The sequence below is a fragment of the Mobula birostris genome, chromosome 5 (genome assembly GCF_030028105.1).
Source record: "Mobula birostris isolate sMobBir1 chromosome 5, sMobBir1.hap1, whole genome shotgun sequence".
NCBI classification, from domain to species: Eukaryota; Metazoa; Chordata; class Chondrichthyes; order Myliobatiformes; family Myliobatidae; genus Mobula; species Mobula birostris.
Window position 1 is genome coordinate 171,179,378 of NC_092374.1, and position 26,531 is coordinate 171,205,908.

Below are 26,531 nucleotides of genomic sequence, written 5' to 3' on the forward strand. Positions count from 1 at the left end.
GAAGTTTGTATGTCCTTCCCGTGAGTGCATGGGTTTTCCCTGGGCGCTCCGGTTTCCTCCCACATTCCAAAGACGTACTGCTTAGTAGGTTAATCGGTCATCGTAAGTTGTGCCGTGATCAGGCTAGGGTTAAACAGGTGGGTTGCTAGGCAACACAGCTTCTTGGCTCCGAAGGGCCTGTTCCACACTGCCATCTCTAAATAAATATATAAATAAAACGTAACACCAAAAATAGAACTAAAATGCAATTATGAAAGGAAAATTCAAATTCTGACAAGGTTGGATGGATGAGGAGGTAAACAAGAAGGCCAGGTTTCTCTTGGCGCAGAGGGTTATAATGTCGGTCAGTAGGGATGGTAATGTTGATCAGCAGGGTCACAGCAAAACTGGAGCTAGGGCTGGTACCTCAAGTCCGCACTGTCATTCAGTGTGATCGTGGCTAGTCTAACTGAGGCCTCAGCTCCTCTTCTGGGCCCTCAGTTCCCCGATCTTTCAAAAATTTATCTACAGACCTGGTGGTCCCGTCTCCAGTCTGCCCCACCCCCAAGTTAAAATGAATTGGAGAGATTCACCACACTTTGGTGAATTGCATTTTGACAGCCTCCAATGTGAATACAACCTTTTTTAAAGGAAAGGATGGGCGTATGCACAGCAGCCCCATGAGATCTCACCAATGCTCTGTACCACTATTTCAAGGCTTCTCTGTTTTGGGACTCCATTATCCCTACTACAAAGGCCAAGCTGCTATTTGCTTCTCTAAACACTTTTTGCAGCTGCTTGCAAATTTTTTGCGATCCATGCACTAGGGCATCCAGATAAAATGGATGTGGAAAGGATGCTTCCTATAGTAGGGGAGTCTAGGACTAGAGGACACAGCCTCAGAAAAAGGGACATCCCTTTAGAACAGAGATGAGGAGGAATTTCTTTAGCTTTTAGCTAGTGGTGAACCTGTGGAATTCATTGCCACAGACAGCTGTGGAGGTTAAGTCATTGGGTATATTTAAAGTGGAGGTTAATAGGTTCTAGATTTGTAAGGGCATCAAAGGTTACGGGGAGAAGGCAGGAGAATGGGGTCGAGAGGGATAATAAATCAGCCATGATGGAATGGTGGAGCAGACTCGATAGGCTGAATGGCCTAATTCTGTCATATTGTCTTATGGTTTTATGCCTCTGAACTGCACTCATCTGCAAGCTCTCTCCCGCTGCGTTTTGATTCCTCTCACTGATGTGCGTAGCCTTACACTTTCCTTCATTTGCCGACGTTTCACTCACTCAGTTAACCCATCTATATTCTGCTGTTGTTGTTCGTCTCCGTGCCTTACGGCGCATCGGGCGGAACTTTGCCACTTCTTTGTCTGTTTTTTACGAGGCTCGGCTGCTTTGTTGCCACTCAGCCCAGCGCGAGGGGAGAGCGTGCGAGGGGCCGGCCCGACACGAACCCGGGTCCGCTCGCCTCAAAGTCCGGTGCGGAAGCCACTACACCACGGGCGGGCTTCTCTGTTCTGTGGCAGAGCGCAAACGTCTCACCACAACACATCCTCCCGTTTATCAGGGCATCAGCGGCAAACCTGGATGCTTTCCACACTGCTTTCAATGCACGTTCATGGATTTGTCCCAGAGCACTGAGGTCTGATCCTGTGCTCAAGCATCATACCCATCTGAGGAACTTAGTTCATCGTCTCAGCCAAAAGTTGGCATTCCTTACAATGCAGCGCCCTCTCAGCATCGCAAAGACCTTCTTTCTGGGCTTTAACTCCCCGAGTGAGAGCTGAACCACCAGCCTTTTGATTCAGGAAACACTGCAGAGGAAGAGCTACAATGTTTGAGGTGTTATGTATTAATATTCAACACCTCCCCCCCCCCCCCCAATTGGCATCACTATAACTTGTCATTACCACAGTGCTGTGTGCCTGCGGGCTTGCTGTTCCCAATCTGGCTGGTGTGTTTCATATATCACAACAGTGATTATATATCACTACCCTTGTGTAGTGACAGTGGCCTCACCCGAATTCACAGGCCCTTCAGCCCATCAAGCTTTGCTTCTGCCCCAATCTCCCTGTATTCCCGCATCAGCTCTCCCCAGATCCTACACCAAAGGGGCAATTTACAGTGGCCAGTCAAGCTCCCAGAACAGACTTTGTCGGGATGTGGGTGGAAATTGGAGCACCAAATGGAAGCAACACACATGAAATGCTGGAGGAACTCAGTAGGCCAGGCAGCATCTATGGAAAAGAGTACAGTCAACGTTTCGAGACAAGACCCTTCATCAGGACTGGAGTAAAAAAAGTGAGGAGCCAGGGTAAGAAGGCAGGGGGAGGTGAGGAAGAAGTACAAGGTGATAGATGTCAGTCAATGGCCTCCTCTACTGTCACGATAGGGCACCCTTAGGTTGGAGGAGCAACACCTTATAATCTGTCTGGGTAGCCTCCAACCTGATGGCATGAACATTGACTTCTCTAACTTCCAGTAATGCCCCCCACCCATTATTCTCCAATCCTAATTTTCCTCCCTCTCCTTATCTCCTTACCTGCCCATCAGCTTCTCTGGTGCTCCTCCCCTTTTCTTTCTTCCATGGCCTTCAGTCCTCTCCTATCAAATTACCCCTCTGCACCTCTTTCAATTTTCAGCCTTCCAGCTCTTTACTTCACCTCTCCCCCTCCCAGTTTCACCTATCACCTTGTGTTTCTTCCAACCTCCCCCCACCTTCTAACTCTTGACTCCTCATCATTTTTTCTCCAGTTCTGACGAAGGGTCTCAGCCCGAAACGTCGACTGTGCTCTTTTCCATAGATGCTGCCTGGCTTGCTGAGTTCCTCCAGCATTCTGTGTGTGTTGCTTGGATTTCCAGCATCTGCAGATTTTCTCTCGATTGCGATTGCACCCAATGGGAGCTCACGCGGTCACAGGAAGGTGCTGGAGGTCAGAATTGATCCAGAGTCACTGGAGTTGTGAAGCAGTGGCTTGACCCACCTTGTCAACTAAGTCCTAGGACTTGGTACAGAAATCTGACTGGCTGTCTCGTGAGGTCTGAGCACAGGATCTGGTCTTTGTGCTTGCAAGAACACTGAGTAGAAGTATTTCCTTTAGTCTTTCTATAACATTGTTTTTAGCCTTTTATAATAAATTGATAATTATGCTAAAGCACAACACTGGAGAACATTAGATCAAAACAAGTTTAATTATCATTCAACCATACAAGGATACAGCCAAACAAAACAGTGTTCCTCTGTTCATCATACATACACATTCATCATACGTACATACACATTCATCATACATACGTATTCATCATATGTACAAGTTCACCATATGTACATAAACTTCATCATATATACACACACATCCATCATACATACATACACATTCATCATACATACATACACTTCATCATACATACACACACATTCATCATACATACACACATTTATCATACATAAATGCACATTCATCATACGTACATGCGTACATATGCATCATATGTACATACACATTAAGCACTTGTTCACACATGCCAACAAAAGTGAATATTAATATTAATAACCTGCTCGACGACATCTGACTTTGGAAAGACATTCTTCTTAGCTTTCCTCCCATGTACCGATTCATCTTCCAGCCAGCCATGCCCCGTGTCTCTACCGCCTCTTTCATTAAAGATAATAGCCTTATCTTCTAATTGCAGTTTGGATTCTGCACACTTGGTGCATACATATCACCATGTACACCACGATGGGCATTATTAGCTGGAGTATTAGTTCTCCTGCTTGTACAATAGCTTGAGCTCTGTTTATCTAAAGGGTCAATAGACAAAATCTCCTTTATGCTGGAGTTGAAGGATATTCCCAAATGTTAAAGCTCTGCACGTGTGATGTGACCAGTGTCTACAAAGGTACAGTCTGTTGGAATCTTTCTCAATAATTTTGTTCATAACTTTCACCATAAAAATTCAGGGCATTAAATGGATTTATGTACATTTTAAATGAAGGTGATCCCAATTAACTTATAAGTGAGGCAGAGAACAAGTATACTATTCAAAGATATTTTCTTTGTAATTTCTACAGATGCACAGTGGAGAGTATCCTGACTGGTTGCATCACGGCCTGGTATGGAAACACCAATGTCCAGGAATGGAAAAGCTTACAAAAAATGGTGGATACAGCTCAGTCCATCACAGAAACGGCTCTCCTCATCAAGGAGTGTGCCATAAGAAAGCAGCATCCACCATCCAAGGATCCCCAGCACCCAGGCCATGCTCTCTTCTTGCTGCTACCATTGGGATGGAAGTACAGGACTCGCGGTCCCACACCACCAGGTTCAGGAACGGTTATTATCACTTAACCTCCTGAACCAGAGGGGATAACATCATTCAGCTCAACACTAAACTGATTCCACAATCTATAGACTCACTTTCAAGGCCTCTACAACTCAAGTTTTCAATATTTATTTATTTATCTATCTATCTACTTAGGAGGAGAAGATGGTGACGTGACGCAGCTCGCAGCGGCCACTCCGGTGAATGATATCTGTTATTTGTCAAGTAGGGTGCCATGCACAATCCTGATTTGATGGAGATAGACGTGAGGGCACGGAGGAACATCTGTGAAACTTCTGAAATGCCTGCTTCGCTGCCGCTGCTACTGTGTGATCCAGAATCTCCGGAGGGGAAGGCCCCGAGTCCTCGGCTTTGCTTGTTGCTCGGCGGCCGGGGTAGGGTTGAAGCGCTCGGCAGAGATGGTGCTCAGTGCTCGCTGTCAGAGGCTCGAAGTTTTCGGACGGACTCAGAGTCGGCTGCGGTCGGGTGCTTCCAATGCATCGGCAAGTTTGCGGCGCTTGGAGTTCATGGCAGGGAGAGTTTCTCCCTTCTACTGTCTGCGTGAGATGATGGGGCTATCGGGACTTGAGACTTTCTTTAACCGTGCCCATGGTCTGCTCTTTATCAAATTACGGTATTGCTTTGCACTGTTGTAACTATATGTTATAATTATGTGGTTTTGTCAATTTTAGTCTTGGTTTGTCCTGTGTTTCTGTGATATCATTCTGGAGGAACATTGTATCATTTTTTAATGCATGCATTTCTAAATGACAATAAACGAGGACTGAGTGTCCTCATAATCTAATCTAATTTATATTTTTGTATTTGTAGATTGTTTGTTAGTCTTTGTTTCTGTGTATTCTATTGTAGTCCTTTGTTCTACTGTGAATGCCTGCAAGGAAATTAACCTCAGGGTTGTATATGTTGACACAGGTACATCGATAATAAATCTAACTGGAATGTTTGAACTTTGAAGAAAATGTGCCGAAATCCAGGAGGGGTATACTTTGATTTGTACAAGATTACATAGGCTTGCATTTCTTTGAACCTCGTTGGGCGGAGTTATTTCACGGTCACCATGCCCTTGAGAGAGCGAGAGAGAGAGCGCGTGGTGGCGTGGAATGTGGAGAGAGGGCAGCACTGCTGTAGATGAGACAGTAAACTGAAGACCTGCGCGTTCCCTCAGAGGAACACTAACATTCGCATGGCATTACTCCAAAAGGCTGCATCAATCATTAAGGGCTCCTACCACCCAATAATGCTTTCTTCTCATTGCTACCATCAGAGGGGAGGTACAGCAGTTTGAAGACCCACACTCAACATTTTAGGAACAACTTCTTCCCCTCCATCATCATATTTCTGAATGGTCCTTGAACCCATGAACAAGAATTCACTATTTTTCCTCTCTTTTTGCACCTCTTGCTTGTTTCTATATATATTTCTGATTGTAACTTATAGTGTATTTTATTTACTACACTGTACTACTGCTACAAAACAACAAATTTCACGACATATGTCAGTGTTAATAAACCTGAATCTGGCAAGGAAAAGGAGCACGGGGTTCTGGCCACAGTACACCCCCTCGATGAATGTCACAGCAACAGGTTAGCTAGTCACCTTGTTATTTGTGGGATTATGCACCAAATGGCCACAGTGTTTTGGTTAAAATTCATTTGTTGGGATCTGGTGTCATGGGCAAGATCTGAAAATCCCCGTTGGGCTCTTGCAGTCTCCCTCCCCCTGCAATCCCCATCAGTTGAGGCTATTTCTAATCAGGGATTTATTTACTTATTGAGATACAGTGCCAAATAGGCCCTTCTGGGCATTCAAACCGCATGACCCAGCAATCCCCCCATTTAATCCCAGCCTAATTACGGGACACTTTACAACGACCAATTAACCTACCAACCTGTACATCACTGGTTGGTGGGAGGACACTGGAGCAACCAGAGGAAACTCAGGCGGTCGTGGAAAGAACGTGTAAACTCCTTGCAGGCAGTGGCTTGAGTCGAACCTGGGTCGCTGCTACTGTAAAACGTTGTGCTGACTATTACGCTACTGTTTCGTCATATCCACTGGAAAGCCCACTAAGATACCTGATCCTTCCTCTTCAATGGCAATTTGTCTGGGAATTCCAATGTCCCATTCCCTGCTTTCTCCATCTAAAATGGCCTTCTCAGATCAGAGGTGAACTGTAGTCATTCAGGACCTCTCAGTGTCATCCAGCTCCACAGACTGATTGTCCTTTGGTTTCTAATGGGTTCTTAGTATACTAATAAAATGCTTTGTGATTTTCCTAAAATTGCCCAGCAGTGACACTTTGGGCCCCCCACTTCACTTTCCCAATATTTTAAGCAAAGTTCAACACATCCTTTAGTCCCGGAGAGCCGGTCCTGTTTTTAGTTCTCTGATCCTGCCCTACGTGTGAAAGGAAGAAAGAGTCGCTTTATTTGTGGCGTCTGCATCAAAGCTTTGAAATGTTCAGTGGCACGTGCAGGGGAATCCCGCAAGTGTTGCCACGCTCCTGTCGCCATCTTGAAGTGTGTAAGGAAACCGGAACACCCGGAGGAAGCGCACACGGTCACAGGGAGAACATGCAAACTCCTAACAGACAGCAGTGGGAATTGAATCTAATCTTACCTCTAGCACTGTAAAGTGTTGTGCTAACCACTACACTACGGCGCTGCTCCTTGACATACAGGGTCCCCTGGATCTGATGACCTTGGCCTTCACCATTACAGGAATGCACTGACTCTGAACTCCTGATATTCCATCTTTGAATGCCTCCCACCAGTCAAGCTACCTGCTCCCAGTCTATGAAAAAAAATTAGCCTTCCCCTAATTCACAACCTTGATTTCCAGTCTCTCCTTTTCCTTGTCCATACCAAACATAAAACTACAAAGTTATGATCACCATCTCAGAAGCGTTCTCCCACTGACATTCCCACTCCTTGCCCAGCTACATTTCCGAAGATTAGATCCAAAATCCTTCCTTCTCTGGTAGCTGCTTCTAAGTATTGTCTCGTAGAGGCACTTTAAAATTCCTACCCCCTCCATGCCATTCACACTGTAAACTTCCAGCTAATATTAGGGAAGATATAATCCATACTGCTACTATCTTAGTTTTACACCTGATTGTGACTACCCACATTTTGGCTACTCCATCCCCTGCTAACTCTCCATGAGACTTGTAGTACAACCCCAGAAAAATGGCTCTAAGGCCATTAGACATAAGAACAGAATTAGGCCATTTGGCCCCTTGACTCAGTTCTGCTATTCCATCATGACTGATTTGTTATCCCTCTGAACCCCATTCTCCTGCTTTTTCCCCACAACCTTTCTTGTTCTTACTAATCAAGAGCCCATCAATCTCCACTTTAAATATACCCAATGACTTGGCCTCCACAGCCATCTGTGGCAATTAGTTCCACAGTTTCACCACGCTCTGGCCAAAGAAACTCCTCCTCATCGCTGTTCTAAAGGGATGAAATTCTATTCTGAGGCTGTGCCCTCTGGTCTTAGACACCCCATTATTGGAAACATCCTCTTCATGTCTAACATATCTACAGTAGACATTTCAACATTTGATAGATCCCTCTCATTCTTCTAAACTCCAGTGAATACAGGCCCACAGGCATCAAATGCTACTCTTAAGTTAACCCTCTCATGCTGGGATCATTCTTGTGAACCTCTTCTGGCCCCTCTCCAATGCCAGCGCATCCTTTCTTAGATAAGGGGCCCAAAACCGTTCTCAATATCCCAGGTGTGGTCTGACCAATGTCTTACAAAGCCTCAGCATTTTGTTTTTTTACTTCCACCTGTGATCTCATTTGAAGAGCCACCCTGCTTGCTGAGGTAACTTGGATGGTTCACTGTATTTAATGCAGAGTGTTGCACTGAAGCTGTTCATCAGATGAATATCTGTCAATGGACGGAGTTCTCCAAACTCAAGTGCAACTGAAGCTTCGGATGGCACAGTGCCACAGTTAGTGGAACCCCTGGCTCACAGCTCCAGCAGTCCAGGTTGAATCCAGACCCTGTGCGCTGTCTATGTGGAGTTTGCATGCTCTCCCCTGAGTTTCCTCCATCTGCTCCAGGTTCTTCCGACACCCCAAAGATGTGTGGATCAATAGTTAATTGGCCACAGTAAATTACCCCTAACGTGTGGGTGAGAGGTAGAATCTGGGGGAGGTTGCAAGGGATGCAGGGAGAATAAAATGGGATTGGTGTAAATGGCTGGTTGATGACTGGCACGGTTTTAGTGGGCCGAATGGCCTGTTTCTGTGCCGTGTGTCTCTATGACTCAAGGAAATGAGAGAGAAACCGGAAATAACAAGATGCAAGGGATGAATGGAGGAGAGGCCAACCTGTCACAATAGGGATTAGCCGATTACTTGGCGAGTCATGGACTAACAAGGGAGGTATGCAACAAACAGCAGATGTGTGGAGATCGGGTATCTCTGAGATTAAATTTAGGTTAGTCACAGTTAACTAAAATAACAGAATGTAGTCTTAAATTTAGCACCAAAGGTGGCCGTGATGTAGGAATCCTGGGAATTTTAGTGACTGCTTTACAACACAGTTGGCCTGACTCAAGGATTCCCCAGGGATCTTTCTCCTCTCTCTCTCTCTCTCTCTCACCTTCCTCTTCCCAAAACACATAAACCGACTCCCTACTCCACTGCTGTTCTACAAAATGGATAAATATCTCGGGACAGTAAGCTGACCCACATCCCTGAGAAACCTAAGAACTTGCATGCTTCACTAAATTAAATATTGATACAAAATGTTGTGTTTGTGGCTTTTACTTGGAGAAAATTTCTGCTCTCCAAGCCTGGAAAATGATGGGAGTAAATGTCAGTGGACATGGCCGCCAGCAGTCCTGTCCTCCTGCAATTTGCTTTTACTCTCTTCAACAGAATGAGAATCAGCTTTATTATCACTGACGTGTGTTGTCTTCTGGCAGCAGTACAGGGCAAGACATAAAAAATTATTATAAGTTAACAAAAAGAAGTGGAAAAGAGTAAAATAACTATGTTGTGTTCATGGGTTCATGAACCATTCAGTAATTTGACATACAGAGTGGGAAAAGTTATTCCCAAAATTTGAGAAGCTTTCTTCTACAGCAGTGCCTTGAGATGGAGGATGATTCGCTTCCACAGCAAATCAGCCTCCATTCCACAGGTAGGGCAGGCAGTACTTGGCAGGCTAGTGGCCTTCTGCAGGTCATATCTAAACTTCTTACCCAACCCTGGCTTGCCAGCCCTAAGTGCTGCAGGTCTAGAGGTCTAGGCTTCAGCAGGTGACGTATCTCCTCGTTCTTCCAGGTCATCTAAATGGGGAAGGCTCGGACTGTTTTGGTGGGTACACACTCATCCACACATGTCCTTACGAAGTCAGTGATGACTGCGGCATGTTCATTTAGGTCTGCTGACGAATCCTTGAATGTGGTCCAGCTCACCGACTCAAAACAATCCCAAATTTGCTCCTCTGGCCTCTCCCATCGGCTCTTCGTAGTCCTGGTGTAACGTTCTTTAGTCTCCCTGTACATGCTCACAGGGCTCTCTGTGCTCTCCCGATACATAACCACCAGGTTCTCAGTACCATCCCGGATTCACCTACTCCACTGACTGCCCATGGGCCAGAGGTTCCCAAGTGTCAGTGGGGATATTGTACTCTTTCAACAAGACTGAACTGTCCCAACTGCCAGGGCTGGTGATCTCCAGCTATGACAGAGCTCGGAACAGAGTGTCTGTTTCGGGAATCTGGTGTCAGGAATGCAGGTTACGTGCCGTACTCAACATAGCCGTCTGTGTGTGACCAGGGCCTTGAAACTGGAGGAGACGGTCGAGGAGGGAATGTTGACATTGGGTCGCTTAACCTTACAGTGGATTTGGTTGATATTATGAAGACAGCATTGCTGGAATTTTTCCATGCCTTGAGGTGCCTGCTGTAAATAACCCAGATCTCAGAACTGTACAGGAGGGCAGGGGTCGCTGTTGACAGGCGATTTTCAAATGCTCCTTCTCTCAATCAACCCAAGGCTATCTGTAAGGTTGAAAGTGGAGATGAATTTCACTAGCGATGCCTGCCTTTGCCAAGAGGGATTCCCAAAATACAGAATGCATTCCATGTTTTGCTGGGTGCCGTGTGAAACCTTATCTGAGGGGGTAGTGTGTTGCTAGAGGTTCCTTTTTGTCACACCCACCGAGATGAAGCGAAAAGCCATCCAGACAGATCACTCAATACCAAAGTACATTGAGTTCATGGTGATTGTCCATTGTGACCTACGATGGCAGGAAACTCGTGCAGGAGAGTTTTTAAAGTGAAAAGGCCGTTGCACTGGGGCAGTTCCACTCTCTTGACCTCAGAGGTCTGGGTCCAGTGGTATGAACAAGTATTACACACTTGGGTCTTTCTTGGTTGCAGGGGACGACATGATGTTTTCTGTGCCTTGTCATGCATGCCCTTTGCTCTCCACAGAGCATTACAGTACCACCTTCCTAGTCATTGGATCTCACTGTAGCTCGCATCGGTCCAGCCGCTGGAGCTGACTTCACCTGCTAAGACAGTCATGACCCTATCTCACCGGGGTATGAGGATGCCAGCTACCCTCACCTGGTTTAGCCTGCCCGTTAAGGTGGTATACCGGTGTAGTAGCTGTTTGCACTGAGGTAGTACAAAAGGAAAAGTAAACAACGCAGAATGTGGTGTTAGTTACAGAGAAAGAGCAGTGCAGGTAGACAATGAGGTGCAAAGGCCATGCCAAGACAGATTAGGAGATCAAGAGTTGATCTTTATCATATGAGAGATCCATAGGATAGAAGCTGTCCTTAAGCTGGTGGTACGTGTCCTCAAGCTTTAACAAATTTCAAACAATGCAGTGATAATAAACCTGATTCCGATTCCGACGCCACACAGGCAGGTCTCTGAATCTGTGCGGCTGAGGCGCTACCTGTAAGCGCTGTTGACCCTGCTGAGTGCCAAACCCCCAACCAATTATGCATGTTGTCTGTTGCTGCTTCTGCTTTCAAAGATAATGTTACAATCAGCATTGGGTTCCTGACACCCAGATAGCTCTGTTTGGGCATCTTAAGTCACCAGACTCTGACTGAAAGAAAGCCGGTTGATCAACTAATCCATCCTCACACAACCTACCTCTTCTCACCAAGGGGTGATTGCACCACCTCAGTTTCCATAATTTACAGATAATTTCAGAATGAAGGTGACAGATAAGTTTCTGAGTCAAATGACATTGAGAGGGTTGAAGAATGGGAGTACAGCCTGAGCTTGAGGAGCAGCCATTGGATGGTGAAATAGAAGAGCAGGGCTGAATGGCCTCCTTCTGCCTGTGGGTTTTACAGAGGCCAGATGTGCAGAGGTTTAGTTAGCATTACCAAAGGCACAGCTGGTCAGATACTAGCTAGGGTAGTTGGACTCAGGTCAAACTCCAGTGACGACAGATGGAACCTAGTTAAACACAAATTAGGCAAGTTGGATCCCGGTTAAACACTAGTTAAGATGGACGGAACCTGGTTAAGCACTAGTTAGGGTGGATGGACTCTTGGCCAAAAAGATCTGCTGTATGCGCTCATCAAATTTCGCTGATTCTTTTCACTAATTTTGCTCCTGTTTTATTTGGAGCCACTGGATTCCTCGGGAGAGACTGCCTACACGCTCACTTTTATTCTGCTGATAAAGATCCAACGACCATGGTTTGGAAGGAAGAGGTGCCACCTTGCCTGAGGGAACGCTGAGTGAGGTCTCTGGGTACAACGTGCTCTTGCCCCCTTCTTGTCTGGTACTAAGGTGATGTGGGATATTTTGTTATGTGGGCGAAGTGCACAATTACAATCTGGGAATTTACTTTTACATCCTACAGCATCCGCAAAGCATTCAACCCATCGTCCCCATGCTGTCTGTTTGACAGGGCTTCCCCAAATGTCATATCTCCTCTGTTCCTTCTGTATGCCACAGCCATTCTTTTTTACTTCTTTACACGTTTACATACACTTTTAATCTTGTTCTTAAACCTTTCTCCTCACGCATACCTTTATTTTTAAAATGTGCTTTAAATTATGCAGAGATGCATTTCTTGATTTACAGAGGTACTTCAACGCCCAAATCACTGCTGCTGTGTTTGGGTTTCTGCAGGGGGATGCTGAGGATTGATGGACACTCCGGTGATGCAGCTGGGCCAGAGTTATTTTCCTGAAGCGTACATCACTGCTCCCCATCCTCCCGCTCCCCCTCCCTCGGGTTGGACGTCGGATCTCGGCTGCCAGAAGAAGCTGGTGTCCAGCCACTGAGAGCAGCTCAGAGAAACCCTCACTGATACGGCTTCTCATATTTTTGCTCCAAGCCCCTGGGGAAGTCGGTTAATTTCTGCTGTGTGCCCCCACATTAACCTGTGAACGCACTGGCTGGGCAAATCCTGAAGGCACCCCTTCTGTGCGACGTGCTACAGTCGTGTTAACCCTCAGATCCAGCCATACGTCTGTGACCTTCAGGCACCGAGACTGCTGCAGCAGAATTCAAAGCGCTGGTGGAACCTTACCTTCACTGCCCGCTGCACACCACTGGCACCTTCCTGTCTCAGCTGTGCCCTGCGTGCACGGGCAGCACCTAACAAAATCTGCTCTGTATCTGCCGCCTCGTCATCTGCCGTCCCTTTCTCTTGGAAGATTTGCCCAGATTGGTCAGATTCCCATTTGTCCTTGGGGGTTTTATTTTTCTTTGTAAATAATTACAGTTCTGCTTTGCTATTGTCAAAAAAAAATTGAATCCATTTCTTATCTAAAAATGGCATTCAGAATGTTACTCTGCACAGTTTCTTCAGCAACACAATGGCACTGATTAACATACATAGAACAGAACAGTACAACACAGCAAAAGGCCTTTCAGCCCACAGGGTCTGTGCTGGACATGATACAAAATTCAACTGCTTCCCTCCTACCTGTCCATGATCCATATCCCCCTATTCCCTGCATATCCGTAAACACCAGCGATCCCACAGATACTAGAAATCCACATTAAAAATGCTGGAGGAGCTTATCTGGTCTGACAGCATCCATGGTAAGGAATAAACCCTCGACATTTCCATCGATTCTCTTCATCAGGACTCCAAATATTCACAACGGTGTCGCAAACATCATCATCACTCCCAGCAGCCCATTCCGGGCACCAACCCCTCTCTGTGTAAAAAGCCCCCCCACCATCCCGACATCTCTTTTGAGCTTTCTCTCTCTCACTGTAAATGCATGTACTTGATACTTCTACCTTTGCAAAAACAGATTCTGACTGCGTACCCTGTCTCTCATTAGCTTATAAACCTCTTAGAAAAATAGAGGGCCCTGCGGGTGGGAAATTCTAGGCAGTTTCTAGAGTAGGTTACATGGTCAGCACGATATTATGGGCTGAAGGGCCTGTAATGTGCTGTAGATTTCTATATTTTTATGTTTCAGAAAAGTCTCCCTCGGTCTCTAACACTCCAGAGAAAACAAGCTAAGTGTGTCTAACCTCATTAGTGGGATATCCTGAGGTTGGAAGGGGTACTATAGAAAAACATGGTCCTTATACCTCGAAGCTGTGAATTTATTCCAGTCAGGCGATGGCTGTATTGAACAGACCTGACTGTAGTAGGGTTAAACAAGCTGGAAACATAAATCTTTGATGCAAACAGTGAAAGCTGGCAAAGTCCATCAGCTGAGACAGGGACAGAGGGGTAAAGGAGCTTGGGACAGGGTAAGGACCAGCATTCATTTCCAGCACTGCTGAGTTACTGATCCTGTGAGACAACGCCAGGTCTTCCCGTGGCTGTTAAAAGGCCGATTTTACCCAAACAAGTGCACTATGCAGAACAAACAGGCTTGTCCAATGTTTAGAACAGCTTCAAAGCCCACGACTATCCCTGCTTTGTGCTGATTTAACTGACCCCTGAGGCATTACAATTCATCTCAACTGGAGAACCTTCATGCTGTGCTTTCCCACCCTGGAGACGGTCTCTCCTGATGCACAACACAAAACCCCTCTTGACCTTCACCAAATTTCCCCTTGACATTTTTCCGTTCCAAGGAGGGAGATGCCCTCCCTCCAGGAATGGAAAAGGTCAAGGGGATATTTGGTGACGATCGGCATCCCTCATCAGAATCCCCGAGACAGTCCTATCAGTCTCCTCCACACCCACCCTCAGCCCTTGACATCCTTCCTGAAGGAGAGAGAGGGGAAGAGAGAAAATGAAGGTTAATGTACTCCCACTAGACATAACCTGTGACCAGGTCAGACATGTGGGGGGGGGGGGGGGGAGGGAGAGGAGAAGGCTAGAATTAGCTCTGGATTTTCTGCCTCACCCCATGTTGTGATCACTGAGTGAATCTTTCTCCCTTTCTTCCCCCCTCCCTGTTTAACATTCATTGAAGGTGAGTGGAGGAAAGCATAGTGAGTGGGTGAGAGGTAAGATTTTTTCCCTGAGAGTGAACCCTACCAGAGGTGATGGTAGAGGCAAATACGTTGGGGACTCAGATAGGCACGTGGATGTAGGATGTAGATACGTTGTGGAGTAGGGTTATACAGGTCAGCACAACATACTGGGCTAAAGGTCTGCACTGTGCTGTATTGTTATACATTCTCTCTCTCTATCTCTCTTTCTATCTATCCATCTCTCTCTCACACTCACTCTCTCTCTTTCTCTCTCACAGACTCACTCTCTCTCCCATTCTCTTTCTCTCTCACACACTCTCTCTCTCCCCCCCATGTTCTGTGTTTTCTTTCTCCCAGTCTTTCTCTTTCCACTCTCCACTCTCCAGAATTCTCTATTTGATTTTTTAATGACTATGTTATTTTATAGCTCTTGTCTTCCTGGCTAATGGAAATATTATCTCTACACGGACCCCATCAAACCTCTTCACTGTCAGGACACCTCTATCTCTCAGCCCTGCTTTATCTAGAGGAAGAATCCCCAATGTGATCGGTCTTCGCTGACACCACCTCACAGTACTACATTACTGCTGGCAACTTCACCGGAGCCTTTGCTTTCTGCTGTTCAGTGCAGACCAGAACCAGGAACATTTTAACCAGGGTTTATTGCATGCATATTTAAACCTGGTGTTGAAAATTCATGAGGAAGGGAAAGGGGAAACCTATTCTTAGTGAACACAGCATTTAATTTAAAGGCTGTTGTTGGTTTTGGATATTAATTTCCTAGAGAATGAGAGTCAGGATAAATTAGATAGAAATCTTATTTCCTGGGAATTGTCATTCCTTATAAGCAGAGCAGTATAATGTCTGTGTCTTACCCAGGAGATCCCCTGCTGCAAGTGTTTCCTACAGAAGCCATAAATCACAGCTTCCCACAGAGGCAGATACAGGGAATTCTCTGCAAGGTCACGATGCATGGGTCCAGCTCACACACCGCCAGCTGCTGCAGACAGAGGAAGTTTCCAAGTAGGGAAAGACTGGCCACGTAATTGCAGAGTCGTGCATGCAGCCCAGCACATCACGGAAACCGGGCTCCCCTCCACGGGCTCTGTCTACACTTCCCACTGCCTCAGTACAGCGGCCAGCCTAATCAAGGAACACGAACTCAATGCTGGAGGAACTCAACAGGCCAGGCAGCACCTATGGAAAGGAGGGAACAGTCGACGTTTTGGGCTGAGACCCTTCTGCAGGGCTGGAGGGAAAAGGTGAGAAATCAGAGTAAAAAGGTGGGGGGACGGAAGGAAGAAATACAAGGTAGTCGGTGAGAGGTGAAACCGGGGGAGGGAGGGGTGAAGTAAAGAGCGGGAAAGTCAATTGGTGAAAGGGATACAGGACTGGAGAAGGGGGATACAGGACTGATAGGAGAGGGCAGAAGGCCATGGAAGAAAGGGAAGGAGGAGGAGCACCAGAGGGAGCTGATGGGCAGGTAAGAAGATTAAGGTGAGAGAGGGAAATGGGAAAGGGGAATGGTGAAGGAGAGAGGGGAACCATTACCGGAAGTTGAAGAAATCAATGTTCATGCCATCAGGCTGGATGCTACCCAGATGGAATATAAGGCGTTGCTCCTCCAACCGGAGTGTGGTCTCATCGCGACAGTAGGGGATGCCATAGACTGACATGTCGGAATGGAAATGGGAATAATCAAGGAGCCCTCTCATCCCGGAATTCTCCCTTCTTAACCATTGGGATTAAGATACAGAAGCTCGAGAACATGCACTGTGAGGCTCAAGGAAAGCTTTCTCCCCGTTGTTACAAGACTCTTGAAGAGATCTCCCATACAACAAGGATGAACTCTACATTTACTAACCTACCTCCTCATGGCTTTTGCACCTAATTGTCTGCTTGCACTGCACTTTCTCTGCAACTGTAACACTTTTATTCTGCATTCCGTTAATGCTTTTCCTCTTGTACTACCTCAACGTACTGATGTATGGATTCATCTGCCTCAGTGGCGCACACACAAAAGCCTTTCGCTGTATCTTGGACCAGTTTAGCAATTACCAGTGTAATCAGCTCCTTACCATGAGCACGGACGGCAACCAACGCCCTACAGATGTTTCACATAGCTCTGGGGTACACAGAGTTCCTTAGGCGCTCTGTGTCAGATAGATGGAGGACACAGTACAGGAGGGCACTCGGACTCTTTTAAACACTCAGCATCAAATTTTCTCACTTCCCTGCATTCTCAACAGCGGTCTCCACGTCAAAAATTAATTTATCCAACACCCCCTTGAAAGTCCCTGCAGAATTAACTCCTACCACCATTTCAGGCAGCATGGCTAAGATCACAGCAACCCACTGTGCAAAAATGAGAACTAGGTTGATTATCACTGACATATGTCATGAAATTAGTTGTATTCTGCAAGATATAGTGCAAGACATAGAAAATACGACGGTTATAAAATTTAAATTAAATAAGCAGCAAAATAAAGACAGCAAAAGTAGTGAGATGGTGTTCGTGGGTTGATTGTCAGTTCAGAAATAATATGGGAGGGGGGAAGAATGTGTTCCTAAAACTTTGAGTGTGTGTCTTCAGGCTCCTGCACCTCCTCCCTGAAGGTAGCGATGAGAAGAGAGAAAGCCCTTAGAGGAGGGGATCCATAACGATCAGTGCTGACTTTCTGAGGCATTGCCTTTTGATGCTGGGGAGGTGACTGCTCATGACGGATCTGGTTGAAGGCAACTGTCGCTCCCTCAGTACCGCACACCGACAGTGTGTCACTCCCTCGGTACCTCACACCGACAGTGTGTCGCTCCCTCAGTACCACACACCGACAGTGTGTCGCTCCCTCAGTACTATGCCGTAGTCTCGGCCCGAAATTTGTGTCTAATGTCAACTATCTACTTTGTCATCACCTTGCTCCGTATCGTTTGCCTGCACTGCACTTTCTCTGTAACTGTTACACTTTATTCTGCACTCTGTTGTTATTTTCCCAAGTTGTCCCTTAACACACTGTTCTAATGAAATTGCCTGTGTGGATGTCATGGGAAGTACTGTTTTTTACTGAACTTGGAACAGGAGACAATTATAAACCAATTTACCAATTTAACATTTGCCCTCGGTCGCTGAGCCACAGCTGAAATCCAGACAAGTGAAGTTTCTTATTATTTAACTACATTGCTGGCATCTGTTAGTCTCGCGAGACCATGGGTCTGGGCCTGGGGAGTCTCTGTGCCGTCGCGGTGAGGCAATGCTGGAGTGTCCTCTCCAGGGCGCAGGCCTGGGCAAGGTTGTATGGAAGACCGGCAGTTGCCTATGCTGCAAGTCTCCCCTCTGCACGACACCGATGTTGTCCAAGGGAAGGGCAGTTCTGTACTGTATATATAACGTTTATAACCATATCATGTATATTGAAATGAGACAACCTTTCTCTGAACCAGGGTGTAAAGCACAGTGGTACACATAGCACACTATGACTTATGAATGTAAAGATATAATCTCCGGATGGATCACACATAAATAACAAAGTAAAGTGTATAAACAAAATGTTGTAAGGTATGGGACAAATGAACCGGTGACACTTCAAATACGATGTGGCAGGGAGTTTCCCTCATGGCCTGGGGGAAAGTGATTGTTTTTCATCCTGACCATTCCTGTTTTTATGCATCTGAGTCTCCTGCCTGATGGTAGAAAGTCAAAGAGGGTGCTGGATGGATGGGTGGGATCCTTAATAATCATGGTAGTGGGAGATTTTTATGCACTGTACCAGCAGGGACACTGGTTGAATAGGAAAGGAGGTGTTCCCCTGCTTCTTAATGTTCATGTTTTAGATTCCAGCCATGTGTGAGGGAGAAATCAGTTCTATTAATGCAGAGCTTAAATATATTCATGGATGTCAAACACTGCTGGAGGAGAGAGAGCCTGGGCCATCACTCATCTGGGCGCCTGGTAACCAGAAATCGGTCACATTTTAATTTCTCCCTCTCCTCAGTTACTGCGTTCTGCAGAATTGCTGTGGGCAGTCGGGAGGAAACTGCTAGGTCAATGCAAAAAAGGAATTTGGCTTACTCTGAGAATATTTCTATGTTGTTTGCGAATTTCAAATGCAGCAATATACTGTATGTTTTGTGTGTGTGTGTAGAGAGAGGGAGAGGGAGAGTAGTTGGGGGAGCGAGAGAGCAAGGGAGAGAAGGAGACTAAAACAAAGATAGAAACAAAAACAGAGAAAGGGAATGAGGGAGAGTGGTTGGAGAGAAAGCGATAGAAAAAAAGAGAGAGCAATAGAAGGGGGAGAGGGAGGGGGAGAGGAAGAGAGGGAGGGTGGTTGCAGAGAGCTAGAGAAAGAAAGCACGAGGGAGAGATAGAAGAGAGGGAAAGAGGGACGGTGGTTGGAGAGAGCTAGGTAAAGAGAAAGAGATAGGAGGGAGAAGGAGAGGGAGAGAGCTTGAGAAAAAAAGAGAGAGAGATAGATGAGAGAGAGGGAAAGGGGGAGAATGGTTGGAGAGAGAGCTAGAGAAAGAGAAAAGGAGAGAGAAGAGAGAAAGAGGGAGAGAAGGAGAGTGGTTAGGGAGACAGCTAGAGACTTAAGACTTTATTGTCGCCAAACAATTGATACTAGAGCATACAATCATCACAGCGATATTTGATTCTGCGCTTCCCCCTCCCTGGATTGCAAATTGATAGTAAGTATTACAAAATTTAAATTATAAATCATAAATAGAAAATAGAAAAGGGAAAGTAAGGTAGTGCAAAAGAACCGAGAGGCAGGTCCGGATATTTAGAGGGTATGGCCCAGATCCGGGTCAGGATCCGTTCAGCAGTCTTATCACAGAAAGAAAGAGAAAAAGAGAGAGAGATGGAAGAAAGAGAGGGAGAGAGGGAGAATGGTTGGAGAAAGAGCTGAAGAAAGAAAGAGATAGGAAGGAGAGGGAGAGGGAGAGGAAGAGGGAGAGTGGTTGAAGGGAGAGCTAGAGAGAGAGAGAGAAAGAGAGGGGGGAGAGAAAGAAAGAGAAATAGAAGAGAGAAAGAGAAAGGGAGAAGCAGAGAGAGAAAGAGAGACAGAGCCAGCAGCTGCCTCACGCATCAAAAAACCATGAAGCTAAAGAGCCCCAGGAGAGAGTTTTCAACTTTAATTTACTCTGCTGTTTTGCTTTGCATTTAATACCTCTGAAGAGAATGAGTGCTTAAAAGGTGCATATGTTAAGATTGGAAAGAAAGGTTTTACCACACTCGGACTGCCGCCAATAATTTGTTATAATGTGTCTTGACAGATCTAGGCCAGCGACTTAACACTGATGTGCAGTGGGAAAAGGGTACTGGAAAAGCAGTGGTCCCGGTCAGAGACCGCGTAACGAATTCCCTACAAACTGTAAGGCAATTGTGCTGTGAGAGTACTGGGTGGAGTGAGTCCACAACCAGCCGGGGCAACCACTGATTAATGCCAGAAGGTGTTCCAAAGAAGCTTCTTTCCCAAGGGAGTGGGCAGAATGGGACAGAGGTGAAGAGCAGGGACTGGTTTAAGAGGAGGGTCGACGAGCCCAGGGGGAAGAGAGAAAGAGAAGGAGATAGTGAGAGGGGAGATGAGGAGTTCTGGTGTGAGGCGCATGCACTAGTGTGACCAGATGACCTGTGTGACCCCACTCTGTGCTGGACATTCCACATCATCAGTTCACTGTTTATCAGAATTTTGCTGGGTTTACCTCATGGAAGCAATGCCCGGTTCTTTGTGGGACTGGACAGTATCTCAAAGTGTGAGACAGCAGTGACTACTGTAAATAGATTGCAAGTGCTGGGATCAGACCTTGTACTAGTGCCCTCAACCAGTATAGTCATAGAGCAGAACACAGAGCCTTTGGACCAACAAGTGCATGCCTTCCATCCACAACCATCACACCCTCTCTTCCTTTTTATTCGGCTTCCCCTTAAACCCATCCCTGGGGTGTATGGGGTGTCAGGGAGGGGTAGCACCTCTGGTGGGGGAACATGTTGCGTCCTTTTCAAGGCGGTTTGTCCACCTTTGGTCCCCACCTGGCACTCAGCTCTCACCTGTGGCTCCCTGTAGCTGTTCGCATGCGACAGCGGCCACACCCCGGGCAACGGCTTCGACGAGCCGGCTAAACCAGGTGAGGGTAGCCGACGGGTCTCAAACCCTCGGTGAGATAGGGAGTTGTCTATCCCAGCATGTGAAGACAGACTCTGGCGGATTGAGCGGACGAGACCAATGGAAGGTCCAACGGTCAAGAAGGCGGTCTCTGCACGCATCGTGGAACATGTAGAGCGTGATAAGATGGAGAAGACGTCCTGGTCGTCCACTGCGCCCAGTCCCATCTCCAGCCGTCTCGACTCTTGTCTTGCCTCTGAATCCAGATGGGAATTGGGAAGAGAGAGTGAGGCTGACACTGCGCAACTCTCCCTCACTTAAATCCAAATGACGCGCTAGTCTCGACACCATCATCATCATCATCATCATCACCCTCAACATTTGAAGTCCTGTGGCGATGGGCGAGCGACAAAGAAGCGGGTGTGGATACACTGGGAGCTGCAGTCACAGATCTGCACACAGGCAGCTCAGGTCTAATGGTCGCTTTTCGCTGACCGAAGCAGCAGTGAAACTCGGTGTTACCTGGGCAACTAAGCAGCTCTCTTCAGGAATGCACTGCTCACCTCCGTGGTATGAGGAAGGGGCTAGAAAAGGTACCCTAAACATTGCCTGCTTCATTACACACCGCTCACCATTGGCACTTGGAAGGTGCGCACGCTATTGGACAACCCTACAGCAAACAGACCAGAGAGAAGAACAGCCTTAGTTGCCAGAGAGCTTGCAAGATACAACATTGACACAGCAGCCCTGAGTGAGACTCGTCTTGCCAGTGAAGGTCAGCTGACTGAAACTGAAGGTGGATACACTTTTTTCTGGAGCGGTCGCGGCAGCGATGAGCGTCGTGATGCTGGAGTTGGATTCGCCGTCAGGAGTCACCTTGTTCGGAAACTTGCCAGTATCCCAAAGGGTGTGAACGACCGGCTCATGACACAACAGCTTCCACTACAGAACAGAAGTCAAGCCACCCTGATCAGCGACTATGCCCCCACAATGACCAACCCGGACAAGACAAGACAGGTTCTATGAAGAACCAGACACCCTACTATCAGCAGTGAGCAGCACCGTCAAGCTGATCTTGCTCGGCGACTTCAATGCAAGAGTAGGGTGCGACTCTGCAGCCTGGCAGGGAGTCGCTGGGCGACATGGAGTGGGCAAATGTAACAGTAACGGCCTACTCTTACTGAAGACCTGTGCAGCACACAACTTCATCACCAACACAACTTTCCGCTTGCCCACCTGTAACAAGACCTCGTGGATGCACCCCCGTTCTAAGCATTGGCATCTTATCGACAGTGTCATTGTCAGGAGAAAAGACAGGCAGGACGTCAGATTGACCAAGGCCATGTGTGGCGCTGACTGCTGGACAGGTCACAGGCTCATTGTCTCCAAATGAAGCTCCACATCAGGCCCAAGAGGCGACCAGAAGGAAGCAAGGCTGTGAAAAGATTCAATGTGGCCAGTCTGAAGAACCCCAGCATAGCTTCAGCACTGGCTGAAGATCTAGAAACCAGGCTTGCTGACCTACACCTTGCAGGCAGTGCTGTGGATGACTGGGATCGCTTCAGGGATGCTGTGCATTCATCTGCACTGAAGATGTTAGGGCTCTCTACCCACAAGCGGCATGACTGATTCATGAGAATGATGAGTAGATACAGGCTCTACTTGTTGAAAAGCACCCATCCCTGCTCCCTCACCCCTCCCTGTGTGACCACACACTCGTTGCTTTCTAGGGACACAGGGGCTTTTCTGAAAAATTTGGACTCTTTCTCATACCAGAGCATTGGCTCTGTGACGGTTGGATCACTCCTTCATCTGGTTGGCCTGGTCATGAACATTGGGCTACTTTCACTCACCTCCAAAGACCATAAGACAATGGAGCAGAATGAGGTCACTCGGCCCATCGAGTCTATTCTGGTACAGGTTTCCCCCGCCATACGAAGGTAGAGCGTTTCTATGAAATGGTTCGTAAGCCGGAATGTCGTAAAGCATTTATTTATATGGGAAAATTTTGTGAGCGTTTGCAGACCCAAAAAATAACCTACCAAATCATGCCAAATAACACATAAAACCTATAATAACAGTAACGTATAGTAAAAGCAGGAATGATATGATAAATACACAGCCTATATAAAGTAGAAATACTTTTCCACAATCATTGCCTGAACTGCTCTCCGTAGCGAAAATCTCACGCAAGCACTCTCTGCAGAAACACGGCACAAGTGCTCTCCAGTAACCTTTAAGCTATGAAGCTGCCAAATCTACCAAATAACACGTAAAAATACACAGCCTATATAAAGTAGAAATAATGTATGTACAGTGTAGTATCACTTATGGGAATCGGGAAGTCAGCGTCGAGCACACTGATGATGGTGTGTTAGGCTGAGTCATCGGAGTTTGGGTGGTGCAGTGGCCCCCACCCTCCGGGCCACCGACCGATACATTGCTGCGAAGCATGCAGGGGTGCAGCGGTAGTCGGGAGGCACACAGCACATCTTTAAGAAAAAAGCCGAAATAAACAAGCTAATTAATTAGGGCCCGCCCGACAAGTAATTAATTAACATGTTTATTTCGGCTTTTTTCTTAAAGATGTGCTGTGTGCCTCCTGGCTACCGCTGCATTCTCCGCAAATCGGTATCTGTCCGCGGCCTGGGAGTTGGGGTGGTGGGACACTGGGGTGTCATCTCATTGTCATCTGTTTCCGTTAGGGCAGGCAGCTCACCTTCTCCTATGACTGCCTGCCTCGATGTCAAAGGTCGAGGTTCGTCGTCTGCTGTGGCTGATGTGGAAGGCTTGAAAAACAACAGTATGCTTGCCTGCTGAGCCTCGCACATTTTTCTATCATACAGTTGTTTGTAAGCACTCAAACCATCCTGCAAATATCCCCTAGACCTATGTACCCTTTCAAAATTAAAGTCGTACTTTATCATTACTCATTCAGTTTCGATTGTTATCTTTTCCTCTTCCAATTGCATCAGCTCTTCATCTATCAGTTCTTGGTCATGAGATGCCAAAACCTCTTCAACATCATCTTCATCAGCTTCCACAAGCCAAACTCACTTTGTCCTTACTTCGTTCACCACGATCAAAACGCTTAATTATGTCTAGTTTTACGCTAAGTGTAACACCCTTACGAGCTCTTTCAGGCTTCCCGATACCTTAGAACTCATCTTGCAAACAGCTGCTCACAGGCACGTGTTTAAGCAACGCCGGCGAGATTGCCGTTCCAAATACGGGGGAGAGCGGCTGCTCGGGGCGCGCGCTGCCTTTTATCGGGCGCTGATATTTTTTTGCGCACTGCTTTTTTTCATAACAGTGAAAACACCTTCTGTTAGCAAAAACAGGGAACTAATGTAGGTCTTTTGTAACAGCGAAGTTTCGTAAAGCGAATGTTTGAAAAGCAGGGGACACTTGTATTTGATCATGGCTGATTTATTATCCTTTCCAACTCCATTCTCCTATCTACTCCCTGTAAGCGTTGATGTCTTTACTAATCAACAGCCTATCAACCTTCACCTTAAATGTACACAATGACTTGGTTTCCACAGTCATCTATGACAAGGAATTCCACAGATTTACTCCTTCTGGCTTAAGAAATTCCTCCTTACCTCTGTACAAAAGAGACATCTTGTATTCTGAGGCTGTGCCCTCTGATCCTAAGCTCCCCTACTACAGATAGGTTTCAATGAGATCCCCTCCCCATTTTTCTAACCTACAGCCATCAAAAGCTTCTCATCTGTTAACCCTTTGGACCATTCTCTTGAGGCTCCCTTGGACTCTCTCCAACACCAGCACGTCCTTTCGAGATAATGGGGCCCAAAACCGCCCACAGCACTCCGTATATGCCCTGACCAATGCCTGATAAAGTCTCAAAGACTCAGCCACACTTCCCCAGCGATGAACTCTCACACCACTTCGAGTCCTTCCTCTTGTATTTTGCTCACACCCCTGCCCCTGGCCCCATTGGACAGGAGCAGAGAACTTACCCTGTGGGATGGACGTCAAGGGAGGCCAGCTGGGGGGAGAAAGAATTAAAGAAAGGAACGCCCCCTTGTGCAGGGAGAAGGTGCAGTGAGGGCAGGATGAGAGCATCGAATGGCTAGGGGGTGCAGTGGGTAGAGCTGCTGCCTCACAGCACCAGAGACCTGGGTTCGATCCTGACCTCTGGCACTGACTGTGACTGTGCAATTCCTCCAGTTACGTGGCCACTGCAAATCACCCCTGGTGTGTAGGAGAGCATTGGAACCTGCGGGGAGTTGACGGAATGTGGGAAGAATACGGAGGATTGAGTTCAAGAACCATGCTGCAGCTCTATAAGGGCTTGGAATATTGTGTGGTGGGGGCTTGGAACACCCTGCCAGGGGTGGTGGTAGAGGCAGGTGCATTAGGAGCATTAAAGAAACCCATAGAGGGGCATACGGATGGAGGGTTATGTAGGAAGGGAGGGTTGAATTGATCTTAGAGTAGGGTAAAAAAGGTCAGCACAACATCATGGGCCGAATGGCCTGAATTGCACTGTAATGGTTGATGCTCTGTGTTAATATAAGTGTCTGCTGGAAGGTCTATTAGATATTCTGGTCAAGATGGCACCTGCATGCAGTGTTCTTTCAGTTGTCATCTCCTGGATAGATCATGAAACCCTATACTTCACTTCTTTTATGTCTTTTACGTTTGTTTCTCATCTTGGATGTGATTCTGGGACTGTTGGAGCCTGTGATTTACTGTTTGGAGATTATTTGGGTTTCCCTGCTCTCTGCAGTCTCTGAGAGGACTCCGGGAGGCAGAGGCAGCGTGCGGGGACCTCATGGTGGGCAGGCTGCGAGCCGACGTTCGACTTCACTTCATCGATTAAAGCGACAAGGGAGATTGAAACATCGAGGCAAATGTGGACGCCTGGAGATTGTTTGTGTGCTTCAGTGCTCTGCGGTCTCCGAGAAGGTTCTGGGAGATAAAGACAGCATGCGCAAGCCATTATTTGACTTCAATTCGCTGATTAAAGCTTCCATTCTTTGCCAATTGAAACGATGAAGGAGATTGAAGCATCGAGGCGAGTGTGGAGGATGAGTACCGGCTGCCTGTCTTTTTGATGGCTCTGCTACAGTGAGGGAAAGGTCGGCCGCAGAGCCTGATGAACGTTGCTCAGGTTTTCTGCATTTTGGAAGTGGATTTGGACTATAGACCTTTTTCAGTCTTATAGTTTTTTATATTCTGCGTTTTTCACCCGATCTTTCTTGTTTTCATTTCTGTGGGGAGGGGTATTTGGGGGTCTATCATGCCTAATCAATTTGGTTTGTTCTTTTATGCAGGGAGGAGGATTTGGGGGGTCGATGGTCCTGTCCCATTTTGATCATTTTTTTGTGTGGGGGATGGATTTGGGGGTTGATGTGCCTGTTCCATTTTGTCTGTTTCTGTGCAGCGGGAGGGATTTGGGAGTTGGTGTGCCCGATCCATTTTGTTCATGTGTGTAAGATGAGAGGCATTGATCGTGTGGATAGTCAGAGGCTTTTTCCCAGGGCTGGAATGGCTAGCATGAGAGGGAATAGTTTTAAGGTGCTTGGAACTAGGTACCTCGACATAAGTTTTTTACGCAGAGAGTGGTGAGCGTGTGGAATGAGCTGCTGGCAACGGTGGTGGAGGTGGATACTATCGGGTCTTTTAAGAGAATCCTGGACAGGTACATGGAGCTCAGAAAAATAGAGGACTATGGGT

The 26,531-nt window shown here is 46.8% G+C and overlaps 1 protein-coding gene across 2 annotated transcripts in view; it reads right to left on the bottom strand.

Moving 5' to 3' along the window:
• fgf14 (fibroblast growth factor 14) overlaps window positions 1-26,531 on the bottom strand; it is a 492,228-nt gene that overhangs the window by 5,912 nt on the left and 459,785 nt on the right. The window lies entirely within an intron of this gene.